Source organism: Plectropomus leopardus, chromosome 4 (assembly GCF_008729295.1).
Source record: "Plectropomus leopardus isolate mb chromosome 4, YSFRI_Pleo_2.0, whole genome shotgun sequence".
NCBI lineage: Eukaryota > Metazoa > Chordata > Actinopteri > Perciformes > Serranidae > Plectropomus > Plectropomus leopardus.
Window position 1 is genome coordinate 28,940,619 of NC_056466.1, and position 15,305 is coordinate 28,955,923.

General features: G+C 41.6%; 1 long non-coding RNA gene across 1 annotated transcript; it reads right to left on the bottom strand.

The window, feature by feature from the left end:
• Positions 1 to 3,125: 3,125 nt before the first annotated feature.
• Positions 3,126 to 8,980, bottom strand: LOC121941670. The gene is made up of 3 exons (XR_006105768.1): positions 8,895 to 8,980; positions 5,240 to 5,313; positions 3,126 to 3,534 (listed from the first exon to the last, which is right to left on the bottom strand). It is a non-coding gene; the product is annotated as an uncharacterized LOC121941670 (long non-coding RNA).
• Between the last annotated feature and the right edge of the window lie 6,325 nt (positions 8,981 to 15,305).

Here is a 15,305-nt window from a genome sequence, read left to right on the forward strand (position 1 = left end):
TGAACATGCACTCATTTGAGTGCACACCACATGCACTCACATATCATACACATTACAATAAATTTAAAAATGACACAAATACACACACGGACACACACACGCACGCACATCCTCTTCACTTCCTCTCATACTTTTGTCCTCTTGACAAAGAGGCTTCACAAGAGCAGCGGCTAATCCTCTGAACACTGACTGTCTCACACAATGCTGCTTCGATGACTTTGTGCCAGCAGGACTTTGGAGGGCGTTGATAATGAAATATCATGGAAATGAGTCTGGAGCTGAGCAGGAGATAGACAGGTGTGCAAGTTTATTTTTGGGTCACCACAACTGAAAAGCAGCCAGATGAGATATCAGAGAGAGATAGCTTGGAAAGTACACTTTGGCCAGCCTGTATGAGCTGGCAGGTTTGATTGTCTGAGCATAAAAAATAATAATCTTTGATCTTTGACTCTTACATTATTCCTATGAAACACGACAGAAACCATACTCTGTGTTGCATCACCTGCTGTGATACCAAGACTGCTGATGATTTTGCATTAGACCTGACAATGTGGCAATATTAGGGAAGTTGCCTGGTGAGGAATGAAGCTTATTAATAATTTTGAGCACCTAAGTTGTTTCAGCTCCACCATAATAATGTACTGGCAATGTCACTGGGCTGCGTCCAGTCAGAATGAGGCAATGAATTATTCACAGGAGATTGGAAGGTCACTAAAGCATGGTCTGCTGATCTCACCTACTAACACACACACACACACACACACACACAGAGGTCCACTGTGGCAATTATGCTGCCTAATTCTAGCAAAGCCTCCATCGTCTTCCAAAGTTGTATCCATGGTGACACATTTTCTCTTTGACCAACAGAGCATCATGGACATATATAGCATTACTTATATAGCATTTATTTTCAGCTGTCATGACCTGTCTGTTGTCAGCTTGTGAGCTTGTGTGTGTGTGTGTGTATGTATGTGTGTGTGTGATCAGGGCAAAATGTGGTCCTGTGGACACCTTAAAGCGCAACTTACCAAAGAAGTCATTTTTATTACTCTGCCAGACCACAGTCTGTCAGTCTGTGGCCTATGGAAAAATTTTGGGCCCCACCCCACTCCATCTCACTTTACGCTCCTGGCTCATGAAAATTTGCAGATGTGTAGGTGAGATCAAAATGAAAGCTGTGTTTGTGGACATGGAAAATCAGGACAAGTTATGGTAATTTCAAAATCACGTTTTCCAAGCCAATTAAAGTCATAGAATTTTGTTATTATGCATTGATATGTGACAGAGTTTTGTTTACCATCATATAGCATACAGATTTTTATTTCCTTACCACGTTCCTTCTCCCCCTCCATGTATGCCACTGGCTGAAATTATGTTTGAATAGAGTTTGGATTTGATATGTTTGAAAAATGACAGGCAAGTAGGGCAAGAAAAAAAACTTTTATAATGGGTCCTTGAAAGACATGGAGGAAGTGTCACCTAGTAGCTCACCTGGTAGATCAGGTACCTCCAGAGGCTGTTACATTATTTCTGCTTCAGCCAGGTACAAAAAATAAAAAAGTAAAAAAAATAAAAATAAAGGAGACTAAAAGAAACACCCTTAATTATGTATATGACGTTTCGTGCCAAAATACCTTCTTAAGGCATTATTTGAAAAATGTTACAGGCAACAGAGCAGCTATTATTTAAGCATCAGGTTTGTATTAAGTTGTATCATCCTGCTCTGAAATCCAGATTGCACTTCTTAAAGAAGGTGCTTTATTGCACTATAATCCATCTCTCTGTGGTGATGCATGAAAAATAACAAAAGAATGAGCCTTTCACGGATTACCACTGGTGCAATACTTCAGATCACTGGCCTATATACACTGAGTTACCACTGTACAAGAAACACCTCAACAATGTGAACAAACACAAAAACGCAGAAATGATTTTTCTTTGTGGAGCAGGTCATGTTTTAGTGAGTGTTAGTGTAGCACTGGACTCCATTGTGCTGAGAGGTGTTTACAACTTTCTTTCCCTTCATATGTAAATGCTATTTCATTATAATGCAGTCAAATACAACTCTGACATCGACTACAACCTTTGAAAGAACCATTGAGTTGAATCAACAACTCTCTTATACAGTGTCAATAAAAACTGAACAGGCTAGGCTACACAAAGGAAGGATTTATTGCATGGCTATTGCATAGGATTGCATTAGATTGTACAGGTGTATTAAACTAGTAACTCAGTGTCATTAAAGAGATAGCTCCGATTTTTTTTTTAAGTGGGGTTGTATGGGGTTCTTTATAGTCAGCATATTGCATACGGTAGATGACTGTCAGCACGCCCCCAGTTTGGGGAAACAGGCTGGACTTTGAAACAGAGACTAAGCAATCTACTACTGTGGATGGGGGCCAGCAACAAAGCCTATTTTATCCAGTTCAAAAAAGTCCCATCTAAAAATCAGCCCACTGAACACAGGAGCTGGGTCTGGTCTGCCGCAGCTTTGATCAGTTAGTTTGTTCATGTTACTGTGTGACTTTGGTGAATATGAACTAACTGCTTTATACACTAGAGTCACACAATAACACAAGACAACGACCAGCCTGAGGCAGCTGTAGATCAGCAGCTCCTGTGTTCAGCGATGTTAATGTTTTTCTCAATGAAGCCTGGCTTTGAACGGAGCAAAATAACACAAACTTTTTCTTTTGGAAATCACTGTCTGGCAGTAAGGGAAGGCAGTGAAAATCTTCTAAATATAGCATACATTTTAACAAATATCATTATTATTATTTAAATTGGACATTTTTGAGTGCCTAAAATATGCTTTGTTTATGACCTATCTACAGCATTTCATTGCTTAGCTTCAGTGTCAGACTTAAGCCTGCTTTTTCTAAACTGGGGGCATAACGACTGACATCTGCTGTATGTAATATACTGTCTATAGAAAACTACCCTATAAAAATCTGAACTATGCCTTTTAAAGGCCTAAAATAGGCGATGGCATTGTTTGTCTAGCTAGATGCTAAATCACTCAATTTTCATCAACAATGATAGACTCATTAAAAAATCCAACTGTTAAGAATTTCATTTAAATCTGAAAATCCCATTCATGCTAAATTTTACATTTTTTTCTCCAGTGCAGCAGTGCTATTATTATCTTTTTGCTTTTTTTACATTCATTAGTCTCAGAGTTTTCCAGCGTCAGAAACAGGCCAAGTGCTTATCCACTTTTTCTCTCCACCTTGCTGAAGTAACTCCTCAGGTTTTTCAGTCCAACGCCAATCCTTTTCCTTGCTCCCAATCCTCCTGACCCCATTTGTAGCCTCAATCCCTGACCTCTTTCTCGCCTCACATTCACTCCCTCCTCTGCTCCCACTTTTCTTACGCTGCTTTCCTTTTTATCTCACAGTCTTTCGGTTAACCTTCATTCCTCTTTCGCTGTGCTCTGTCAAAGTCTGCTCAGTCGTCGTCTATGTTGTGTCCATTGATTTGACCAGACTCCCAGCGTTGCACCAGAGGGCTCTTGAGTCTAGGGGTCCTGGGACTCTGTGTGACAAGACGGGACAGCAGGAGTAAGTGGTGATTGCAAGGCAAAAGCCGACCGAATGTTGCATTTCAAGTGGGAGCAGAAAAAGAAAGAGAATTAGGGAGTAGAAACATCAGATGAGTGGGAGCAGGAGATGAGATCAATAAGCCAGCACAGGAGAAAAAAGGAGCAAAAAGATAAAAAAAAGAAATGATTTCCTCTAGAGGACATCTCTTTGGATGAGCATCATTAGCTCCATAAGTCAGAGGGAGGTTAATGCAACTGTGATCCAAAGCCGTGTTTGGTGTGACTCAGTCAACAACTGAGGCCAATTTCTCCTGCAATCCTCCGTTTGCTCCTGAACTCTAATCAGGAACCAGGTCGGTGCAGAGAGCTGATAACCAACCGGCAGAGAGACAAAGAGAGAGAGAGAGGGCGAGATGCATGAGGCAGGGAGAGGAAAGAGAGCAAAATGTTGCTAATGCCAACGTCAAACTGAAGCGTGCAGCTAAAACCCGGCATATCAATGGCAAACTGAATTAAACAGCTAAGGCCACGGAGCAGCACTCGACTCTAATCTGAGATATCGCAGTTTCAAAGAGATGCAAGACCCACAAGGCAGGTAACGGAAATCAGTCGGATTGTCGATTGACTTGCCTCGTTTTTCCACTATTGACTGCACACACAAACACACACCCACCCACCCACACACACACACACACACACTCCTGCCCACACACACACACACAGACACACACACACACACACACACACACACACACACACACACACTACAGACTCCCCCTCCCTCTCTGTCTCGGGGCTGTTTGCCTTCTTCCCTTATCTATAAAGATAAGCTCCTTACTGTGTGTTCAGTATGTTATCAGATGTTTGTGGCCCATATTTGGTGCAAACGAGATGCTGACATCCTCCCAAGAGCCTTTCTTCATGGGACCCTTTACAATCCGGTGCAGTTTTAAACATGCGTTCATATTCATACTGCTGAGAGAATCACTGAACCTCTAAAGTGACACTGCAATTCATACATGAACTCTCAGTTAACCCTTGAACACCTGGATGATCATCAGTTTTCTCGTCCTGCATTCAGAAGCCTTTCACGAGCATGTAAACCTCTGAAACCTGAGAAAATTGGTTTATTTCTTTCAAAAACATGGGAGAAACATAATGATCAACTTCGCAAGAAATGTCACGCAAACTGTGAAAAAAAAGAGTAAAAGATGACAAGAAAATGATCTGAAAATTTGCACAGGAGGATTATTGGTTATTATCAAAAAATGAGGGGGGAAATGTCCCTTTTTTCCCTTTTTTATTTTTTGCTTATTTTCAAGTAACTTTCTTGCACATTTTTAAATAATTTCTTGCACTTTTAGAGCCATTTCTTAAGTTGCTGGTTGCTGCAAACTTGCTCAGGTTTCAATGGGTTGATAAAGCTTTATTGTTGTGGAACTTGATATCCTTTTAAGCTGCATTTGAGGGAGACTCAGCAAAGTAATTTGCCTACATTTACATGTCCCATACCAAGTGTACCAGATAGGCAGGGGTAGTGTGTTCATTTTAAAGAGCAAAAATACTAAATTAATATCACTATGAGGCCTGGTTTCGTTTATTATCAAATTTTCAGAAATTCATAACAAGGAGTCACATAAAGGAAATTTTAATGTATAAATGTCATTGCAATAGGATGACCTGGTAATGCTACCTCACCTCTGGACAGTTTATCCTCTCGTCTTCAGCCTGGGCTGGGGGCCACACGCACATCTTGCCAACTGACTGGTGTGCTGCAAGAGAAAGAGTAAGTGGAATAAGAGCAGCGTAATAATGAGGCAGAATATTCCTGTGATTTTGTTTGTGCTCCACACTGTAAGCAATAAAGCCTCGTTGAATCAGATTAAGAGTGAACATGAAGCAGAAGAGAGAGATGCAGAGGGACTTACGGGAAAGAAATGTGTTTGATTGAACATGAACTTGGTGAAAGAGAAACAAAATGTAGGCACTGGAAATGAAGGAGGAATATGAAAAAGGTTGCATTATCTGTAAAACAATACATGATTGTTTCCCCGCACTGACTCATGGTCATTCATGTCCTGTAGTAGCACACCCTGATCGTCACACAGTTGTTAAAGCTATGATGACTGACGACACTGTCATTCATGTATAGTCACCATAAAAAAAACCTTGGCAACCCTTCCTACTAACACAATGCACACAATCATACTGTGCAGAAGTCTGTTGTCTGATGTGCCCCCTCAGCCCTGCCAGAGGAACTCAAGCACCACTTCATGAACACCGCCCATTATGTCCCAAATGTGCTCATTCAACTGTGGTGCAGTTATTAGTAGTGAAAATCATGGGGTGGCACACAAAACTAAAACCCATAACGGAATTTCAGGAATTCTATTATGCTGTTGTCGTATATCAAAAACTAGCATAAAACTTATATTAGCCCGCCCCATTAAAGGCCTGCTCCCTTTTACTAGCCCAGTGTGGCTGCACATTTTGACAAACAAAGGCCTGTCTCAATTAGACAGTCTGGTTACCATGCAGTTCATTTTTTATAGAAGTTCTTTGGCTACCTGCTGGAGCTAATATTAGTTAGCTGCTTAGATTGAGGACAAAAATAGTCAATTGTCAATATGGACATGCTACACACATGGCTAGCTTAGTAAGATTCTCTATAATTCAGTTCAAAATCATTCAGTTCATTTTACTGACACCATAAGAATCAAAGAACAAAGAGGTTTAACTAAACAGTTTGGTTGTATTTCCCATCTTTTACAGAGCAGAACAGTTTTGTGTGGAGGTAAAGGAAGTAAAAGCCTGTCCCATATCTAAGCCAGTTGATTTTAGTAGTTTAAGCATAGCCCAGGCTATTAAGTGAAGTTTTAATAGATGTCCATATGTGTCCATGTCCATATTTAGGAGTCAAATACTGATATACTTTGTTATTTTACAGTTAAAACTACTAATTACTTTTACTGATTATCTGTTAACATTTTGAGATCCACAACAATCCTGTTTAAATGTATTATGTACATGTTCATCATGACTCATTGTTCTTCAAATAAGCTGGTTGTCCTTTTCCTTAAAAAGACAAATTGCCAGCTTTCATTTGAAGGTGTACATTGATTGTAAGGAGCAAAACAAGGAGGAAACAAGGCTTCTCTAGTTTAGAGGAACTCGTGAGTATCCACAGAATCCATTTCATGCAGATATCTTGAGGTGAAACTCAACACATTCTCACTCTCAACATTAAATACCAACGCTTAGTCAGAGGCTTGTCAAGCCAAAATATGATGCACCAGGTACCCTCCTGAATCAGTTTTGGACTTTCAGGGACAGCGTGCCAATATGTGCTTGTTATGTGGATCATCGCTTCTAAAAAAATTCTGCTCCTTAAATGCATACAGTCTCCTTTCAAAATAAATTTAGAACATTTGTTAAAATAAATCATTATTTGGTTTACTTTCTTAAGTTAAGGCAACAAAGAACATGGTTAGATTTATTGTTATTATTAAAACAACTCGGCTGACTTTTGGATGTGCACTGTGCACAACTAGCAGGCAGACCAGAGTTTGCGTGACATCATTCACCTCTTCTTCTGCCTGCCCGATGTGGACTTTCTATCTCTTTATACTTAGGTAGTGCCCAGAGCATCAGCAAATGCTGCTGTCGGGTTGTCACATTCAGCCACTAAAGCAGGCATGTCAAACTGGTCCACAGGGGGGCCGGTGTGGCTGCAGGTTTTTGTGCCAACCAACCAAGAGCACAGTTTGACCAATCAACTGTCTGAAGACGGAGATCAGTTGATTAAATGAGTCAAGTCTGGTGTGCTGCTACTTGGTTGGAAACAAAACCTGCAGCCACACCGGCCCCCCTGTGGACCACTTTGACATGCCTGCACTAAAGTATGCCTCTGTTTGTCAGTATCTGATCCTGATGGCCCAGTGAGTGAGAGACCAGGTTGTGAGAGTTCAATAAACCCCTCTGAAAGTGGCCATGCAAGTTGTTCCTTAATTTGGCCTAACTTTGGAGCAAAGTTGAAGGGGTGCACTAATGATGTCAGAGAGACCATGCCCTCTTTCGCCTTTGATGACTGGTGACACTGACATTCAATAAGTCACATAACACACATTAGCAACCCTGTCTGCCATCAAAATGCACTCATACATATTGTACAGTCTATTGTCTGATAATCCCTCTCAACCCTGCCAGATGAACTCAAGCACCTCTTCATTCACACCACTCATCATGTTTAAATATGATCATTTAAATCAACTTTAAACTGGATGTTAACTAACACTTAATTATAGAAAAGCTGATATTGTTTCACACCATTTAATTGTTAACGTTTAGGTTATTTTACACAAGTTTGCATTTGTGCTACACTTTCGATTAGACGCTTTTTATTCGTTTTTGTTTAGCTACTGTATTGGTTACAACTAATTGTCCAATGCTTTTATCTAACAGGTCCGCTAAATGTCCCTCTCTGCTCGCTGGCTTATTAGCTTTCACATACTCAACAGCACCTTGCAGTAACGGCAGACTCAACATCTGGCTCTCTATGTTTACTCAAATTGTAATACCTAACGCTATACATATCTATATGTCTGTGTGGTAATACAAATTACTCTGCAATCTTCCCATGTAACCCCTGGCACCTGCAGACAAAATCTCTGGGGTATAAGTACCACTAGTTGGGAGTAACTGCTGTACAGTTAATGCACATAATGGCTGCAAAGTTGAACAAACACATCAATGCACATTAATAACCTTTCCTCTCAGCAGGCTGTATTAGCAGCACTATATCTTACATTTGATCATGTTGTAATAAGACTTAACACTAAATCTTTCTCACCATAAGAACTAAAAAAACAACAGCTTGCATGAACTTTTTGAACGCTTCATCCCAAAATTGGACTCTACCAACCTGCCCCTTTCTTGCTGACACAATAAAGTGTCGAGCTATGACTCAGGACTTTTTCTTCACCTCAGCTTTTGCAATTAATCTGACAGACTAGATGCTTTATTTATTGTGGAGTTACAGACTTTTATTTTGTTGTCGGCCAGCTTATGGTCTCCGGTGCAAAATTATTGCTCATAACAGCTAACACTGATTTCGGAAGCCGTCTTGAGGTTTTCCACTGACCATGAGAAAAATAAAATAATATGCTCGCCGGGCTGTTTCAGGGGGTTTTCATCATCTCACCACAGATATAAAAACAAAAAAAATAAAAATAAAATTATACACATACCCCCATACAAACACACTGCCTGTGTGGGTGCAAGCAGAATCAATCATAGCCTGCACACACACACACACATTTCTAGCTCTTATCTAGACACCCAGCACTTCACTAACCTGCTGGGGGTCTAGTTCCCCCTCTAGATGATGAGCAAGGTAAGTCAGGAACAGCCAGTCCATTTATTGAAGTAGGAGACAACGTGTTACTCTTTACTTCTGTGCTGAGTGGCCTCTCTCCTCCTCCTCCTCCTCCTACCCCCCCAGGTTTTTCAGTGCCCCCATACAGACTGATCCTCTGCTTGTGAAGTTCCTTCTCCCTCTCTTGAGCCTCGCGGATGTCCTGCTCCACTTTAAGTCCATTTGTTGAAGAGCGCAGCTTGAAAAAGGGGTTCTCCTTGGGTACCATCTCTTCCTCTTCCCTCTCCTCTTTTTCCTGATCACTGAATTTAATCCCACCGTGTCCTTCTGTCCTGGATGAGGAGATGTTTGGCCCTCTGGAGTCTACTACAGTCTCTGGTTTGGCGTGGTAGAGCTTATGTGACGGGATGCTCAGATTGTTCTCCAGGATAATGACCTGACAGGCTGTCCCCTCAGAAAAGCCCGGTCCTCTTGGAGTTGAAGAGGTGGAACTCCCTCCCTTGGCTTGGCTCTGTGTGGGAATCCTCTCCACGTACGAGCCTCCTATGGTGGATGCCTGCGATGAGACGTCCTCCAGGGTTGAAATGTCACTGGCAGAGGACCAGGATGTGGTCTTACTTCTGACTGGCAAACTCAAAGTTGAATCATTGGGTTTCTGAAAGGCCTCAAAAAGCTGTTTCCTCTCTTTGAGTTGGCGTACCGTGCCTTTGTCATAGAAACCTGGAACTTTTCCAAGCTTGACCAGATCCTGTTCCCTCTGGGCCTCCGCGTGGATGTCATGCTGCATCTTTTTGCCTGCAAACTGCCTGTCTTTGCCTTGACACCTCTCAGACTTGTCAGTTATTGACTGGCAGAGAACAGTTTTCCTCAAAGGGATCTCTACGTACTCTGGGGAAGTAGGAGGATTTGGAAGTCCTCTGGACCTTCTCAGGCTGTGTTCACGCTCTATAGCCCGTCGGATCTCCCTCTCAATGGGTGTCTCTTTGGGTATGGGTGCTGGAGTCCCCGTGGCGATGGTGGTGTTGCCCTCCAAAGTGCTGCACGGGGAGAAGTCTGCTGAAACTCCACTGTCACTCTCATCGCACGAGTCACTCTCCATCCTGGTGTGCATAGAAGAAACAAAGCTGTGTTTTTCTTGCTTAAGCTTTTGTGTTTGGACTGGTCTTCCGTCGTGTTGCTGCCCAACCGCCTTGTTCTTTTCAGGTCTGCTCTCTTTCTGACCTCCCTCTCCACCTGTTTGCTTGCTTTCTCCCTCTGTCCTTCCCCCCGCCCTGCTGTGCCTCTCTCTCACAACACAACCAGAGCCTTGAGAAGCTGCCCCGCCCTGATTGGGCAGCTCCATGGCAACAGTCGACAAAGAGCTCTGGCCGAGCACCTGTTGTGCAGCTTCCTGGTTCACTCCCTTGGGGGCAAGTTCCCTTTGGTGCTGCGACAGCAGCTCCTCCTGCTGTTTTGTTGAAGGAACTACAGGAAAAGTTGGGTCTTGTTCTGTGGAAACATTGGCGGAATATGAGGCTTGGAGAGGCCTGTCACTGATGTCTAGTGTAGTCCATTGCTGCTGACAAGACATAATATTACTGCTCACTTCCTCTTCTTCCTCGCTTTCATCAGCAAAAGGAGGAGAGCACACAGTGTATACATCATCTGAGCTGTTTCTGTCAGAGAGAGAATGATGAGTACTTGGATTTATTCCAGCAGCTGCAGCTCGTGGCACATTATTTTCTAGTTCACTGTTGTCAAAATCATCTGGTGAAGCGTTCAGCTGTGTGTCATTCTCCTCTGTTGTCAAATTATCTCCTGTCATCTCCTCAGTTGATGACTCTACATCTTTATTTACTGGCTCAGCTAGGAAAGGCGTGTGTGGACATTCATGACTGTTCTGGCTATCGGGAGACGTATGGTCTTCGGTTGGGTCTGATATGATCTCAGTGTCACTGATCCACTCCTCCCCCTCTAGGCTGGACAAGCTCTCTTTCTCAAAGCATTCCTGTGTTGATGAAGCACAGTTGGGAAGAGGTGGGAAAGCATCCTCACATGGTTCAATACACTTGACCTCTTGAGTCTTTAATGCCTCTGATAGTTGGGCAATTTGTTCCAAATCTGTCACCATCTCTTGTGTCTCCCTGGGGGTGCACAGACTAATTCCTGTTGATTCCTGATCTTCTGATATGGTGGCATCAACTGTTTCAGATCTTGAGAGCATTTGGCTCCCTTGCAGCGTTTCGTCAAGCATGTCGTCTTCAGGTTCAGCCCTAGGAGCCTTTTTCTCTTGCAGAGGAGAATTGTGACTTGCAGTTGCACCCACTTCACCTTGTGCCCAGAACTCATTGACCCACTCATCTTGTGAGCTGACAGGACCCTGTTCCTGCCAGGCCACGGGCTTTGTTGCCATGGTGACAAGTCTGCCGACGTAAAATTCGTTTGGAGCAGTCAGTTGTTCGGCCTCCAGCCAGTCAGTCTGAGCGAGAGAAGAGGGACGCAGAGGGGAAAGGGGCAAACAACAGAGTGATTAACGCAGTGCATCAACAAACATGGTCACCCATTTATACCCCATTATTTCAACGCAGATGAAATGTCTCGCTGTAGTATTACCACGAGAATGAATCATCATTCTGTATCTACTGTGACATTTACTGCGGAATAGTTTTGAAATGCTAAGTGCTTTGGTTTCGTTTCTGTTTTCAAACCTCATTCAACCTGCATTGCAACACTACTGCTCGTAGAATAGGAAGTGACATTTAAAAAGAAATGGTGAGAATACAAAATAAATAAAGAATAATACAAACAGTTGGTTTTCATCCTGTCTGGTGCCTGTGGTAGCAAAATACTCTATGTCACTTTATTTTCTTTCTAACTTGTCACCAATTTTTGTATTTGTGCACAAAATTGTGCATGGTAGCTGGGGCAAGATTAGAGCAATGTGTTTGTGTCCCATCCTTTTAATGGCTGAGTGCTCTTGTTCCCACATGACAGGCAGCCTGTTTATAACTTTGTGTTCAGCTTTGGCTGTAAGGTAGCAGCTACTCTGCTCTGTTCTGCAACGTATAAAGTTTTCTGCTGAACACACCTTTCTTTAATCTGCTTACAGGCTGGGGAATGGCTCAGCCCCCCCATACACACACACACACACACACACACACACACACACATACACACACAAAGCACACACAATCTGAAATCAAAATAGGATTGACCGCAGGGTGACTAAAGGGAGGTCCAGGTCCTTATTTCCTCTTTAATACACACACTATCTCTGTTAGTTCAAATTTGCCCTATACCAATATTATTGCCTTTCCAACACCTCTTGTACACACACAAATATACATATAACTCCTGTGTTGTTCTTCCACAAAATTTCTCATCCATGTTGATTCCTGCCAAACCACTCTGGCCGGACTCCAGCTGTGACTGATCATTAAGGGAAATGTAGATCCTGGCACTTGGGGATGATGATTTGGGACGGATGGACATATACAATAGATATTTATGGTACACCTCCGTCTCATGTAGAGATAATAAGGACTGACAACAAGACATGGCAGGATGGATGGGGAACACTGAAGTGACAATGATGGCAGAACAACGTGGCCCAACGTGGGTAAATTAGGATGAGAGCAGTGAGTCATGACAGATATGACAGACACTGTTTACAAGCAACAATTGTTGGCTTGGTGACTGTTTGGTGACTGTCCTATTGGAATCAGGCTGTCATTGGTAAAAAAAAAAAAACAAAAAACAAAAAAAAAGTGCTGTCGTTTCAAGGTTATTGTATTAGAAAAACAATGTTGTGCCCATAATTTTTCTTAGGGGTGGCCAGATTGGGCCACTAAAAAATGTTGGACTGGCACACCAAAACCAAAATTTCAGGAATTCTATTATGCTATTTAAGTATAGGTTAGATTTAAGTATAGGCTAGAAAAAACAGTCAATGAAGAGTTGTGTAGTTGCATACTGATGTACTTTGATTCATATAATTTACAGTAATTGTTACTAATTATAAGACATGCAAATGAAAAAGATTTGGGGTAATTTAGTGAGATCTAGCTGTGAGGATTGCATATTGTAACCTACTGAAACGTGTGATCAGGAGCTAAGTTATCTGCAGAGGTCTCAAAACAAATGGACCAGGTGATAAAAAAAAATGTGAAAAACACTCAATAAAGTAGTTTCACATTATACATCAGTGTCTCTGGGATGACCTCTAGCTCACCTGGTAGAGTGTGCATCCCATATAGGCCGAGGCCACTGCAGCAGCGTAGGTTCGATTCCAACCTGTGGCTCTGCACGTCATTCCTCCTGTCTTTCCAGCTGCATTATAATTAAGGCCAAAAAGCTTAAAAAATAAACAAATCTGCGTCTCTTCTATGCTTCCTCTCCGAAACAAATGTTAAAAAAAAAAAAATCAGTTTTCCCCATTTTCTCATCACAGAGGAGCTGCTAACTACAGTGTTTGACACAAAAAGCAGAAAACATGAATGGCCCTATCCAGAACAAGGTTTGTGTATTCTTGGCTACTGTAGAAACATGGCAGTGCAACATGGTGAACTTTATGAATATGGACATGCTCTAATAGATATAAATGGTTCATTCTAAGATAATAAAAACACAATGAAGAAAACATACTTATATATCATATTCAACTTCTGACAATACATCCCCCTAAATCCTACACACCGGACCTTTAATGTGTCACGTATCTATACATGTTTGGCCATTCATCATCCTTCAAATAGGGTGGTTGTCATTTCCTTTTAAAAGACAAATATAAAGCTTTAATTTGAAGGAGTACATTGATTGTGAGGAACAAAACATTTACCAGGAACAACCCCACTTCGGGGAGACTTGTGGGTACTTATAGAGCCTATTGTCATTAAGGTCTCTTGAGGTGAAAGTTCTTTGAAAATGGCCATGCTAGTTGTTTCCTCGCCAAAAAAAAATTGCCTGATTTTGGAGTGGCATTATTTAGCTCCATTACCGACAAGCTATGCCACCATGGTTAGTGCTTTAAACTGAAAGGTTACGCTTAAAAACTGAGGGGGCAATGAATCTTAAAGACACTAACACTGACCTTGAATTATTTTTTATCAGGGAGGGGGTAACACATTTCTCAGGGGGGTTCATTGCTACTGCACCTTTCCAGATTCCAGACAAAGAAAATAACTGGACTTTATATAGTCAGCTATTGCTTGGGTAAGTTGTTTAGTAGACCACATGGTGACAGACTCACTTTCTTGCAGTTCATAGCGGTAGCATTATGTCACTCATTGACTGAGGGATCCCAGCATGAATTTTCATTGTGAAACAGAGTGTGAAAACTAGCATTTTGTTACAGTGAGAGGGAGACTGCTGTGATGGTTTAACTGAAATCTTTGCAAATCTCTGCTTAAACAGTTTTATTCACCAACACCTGCTGATTCTGTGGAAAATCCTGCTGAAAAAATAAACAAGCTTAGATCCATTAATACAATGATCCTGCAACGCTACAGTAGTGAAACAATGCCCTCATTGATAGTGTGGTATGGTAATGTAATCTGATTACTCTGAGTGGAAACTCTGACATGCCATAATGAGATATTTCCCTTATGTACATTTGCTCCCACAAACTAATGGCATTATAGATCTAATATGACATGCTGTTCTGTTGTATTTTCAAAGACACTCAGCGAACGCTGGCAGAATTTATCCAAAGGTTCTCCAACTCTCTCATTGGGTAAGAGAGGTTGCAAGAGATTGCGGCTTTAAAACTCCCATTACATAACAGACTCATGTTTTGCTCATTATCTACAAAGGGGCCCACTTTATCAAAAGAACAGCAAAATCATGATCATCATTAAAAATACATCTGCGACGGGCCTTACAAATAAACTTGCCCTCCTTTTTTGGGGTCAGCAGTGTCCTAAGGTAGTTTAAGATCTGAGGGCATATGACAAAAATGCAAATGAATTTAAATAAATGCAGCCAACTTCATCCCTAATTAGAATTAGCTCTGCTACTATCTAATGGTTGCTGACATAGTTCTTTGCACAAATTACAGTCACTTAGTTTGATATGCTTTAGTCATTGTAACCAAAAAATAAAACCAGAAAAAGCTGGCATCTGCAGACATGACTTTTTACAATAATTTCTGTTACATTTTCAATTGAGTGGACTATAATGGATGCATGTGTGCTGATAATTGTAAATTACAAAATACTAGAATAAGCAGTTGCACATACCTGTTAACAAAATACTTTGAAAAATTTCCTCCAAATGACAGATACTCATTTCTGAGAATGCGCACTTGTCTTCTTTCAGGTCACTGATGTATAATCAACACAAAAGGAATCTCTTTGCTCCCAGCTCTACAGCCCCGCCGCCTGTATCTCCTCCCTTCTGCTCACTAACACCCTC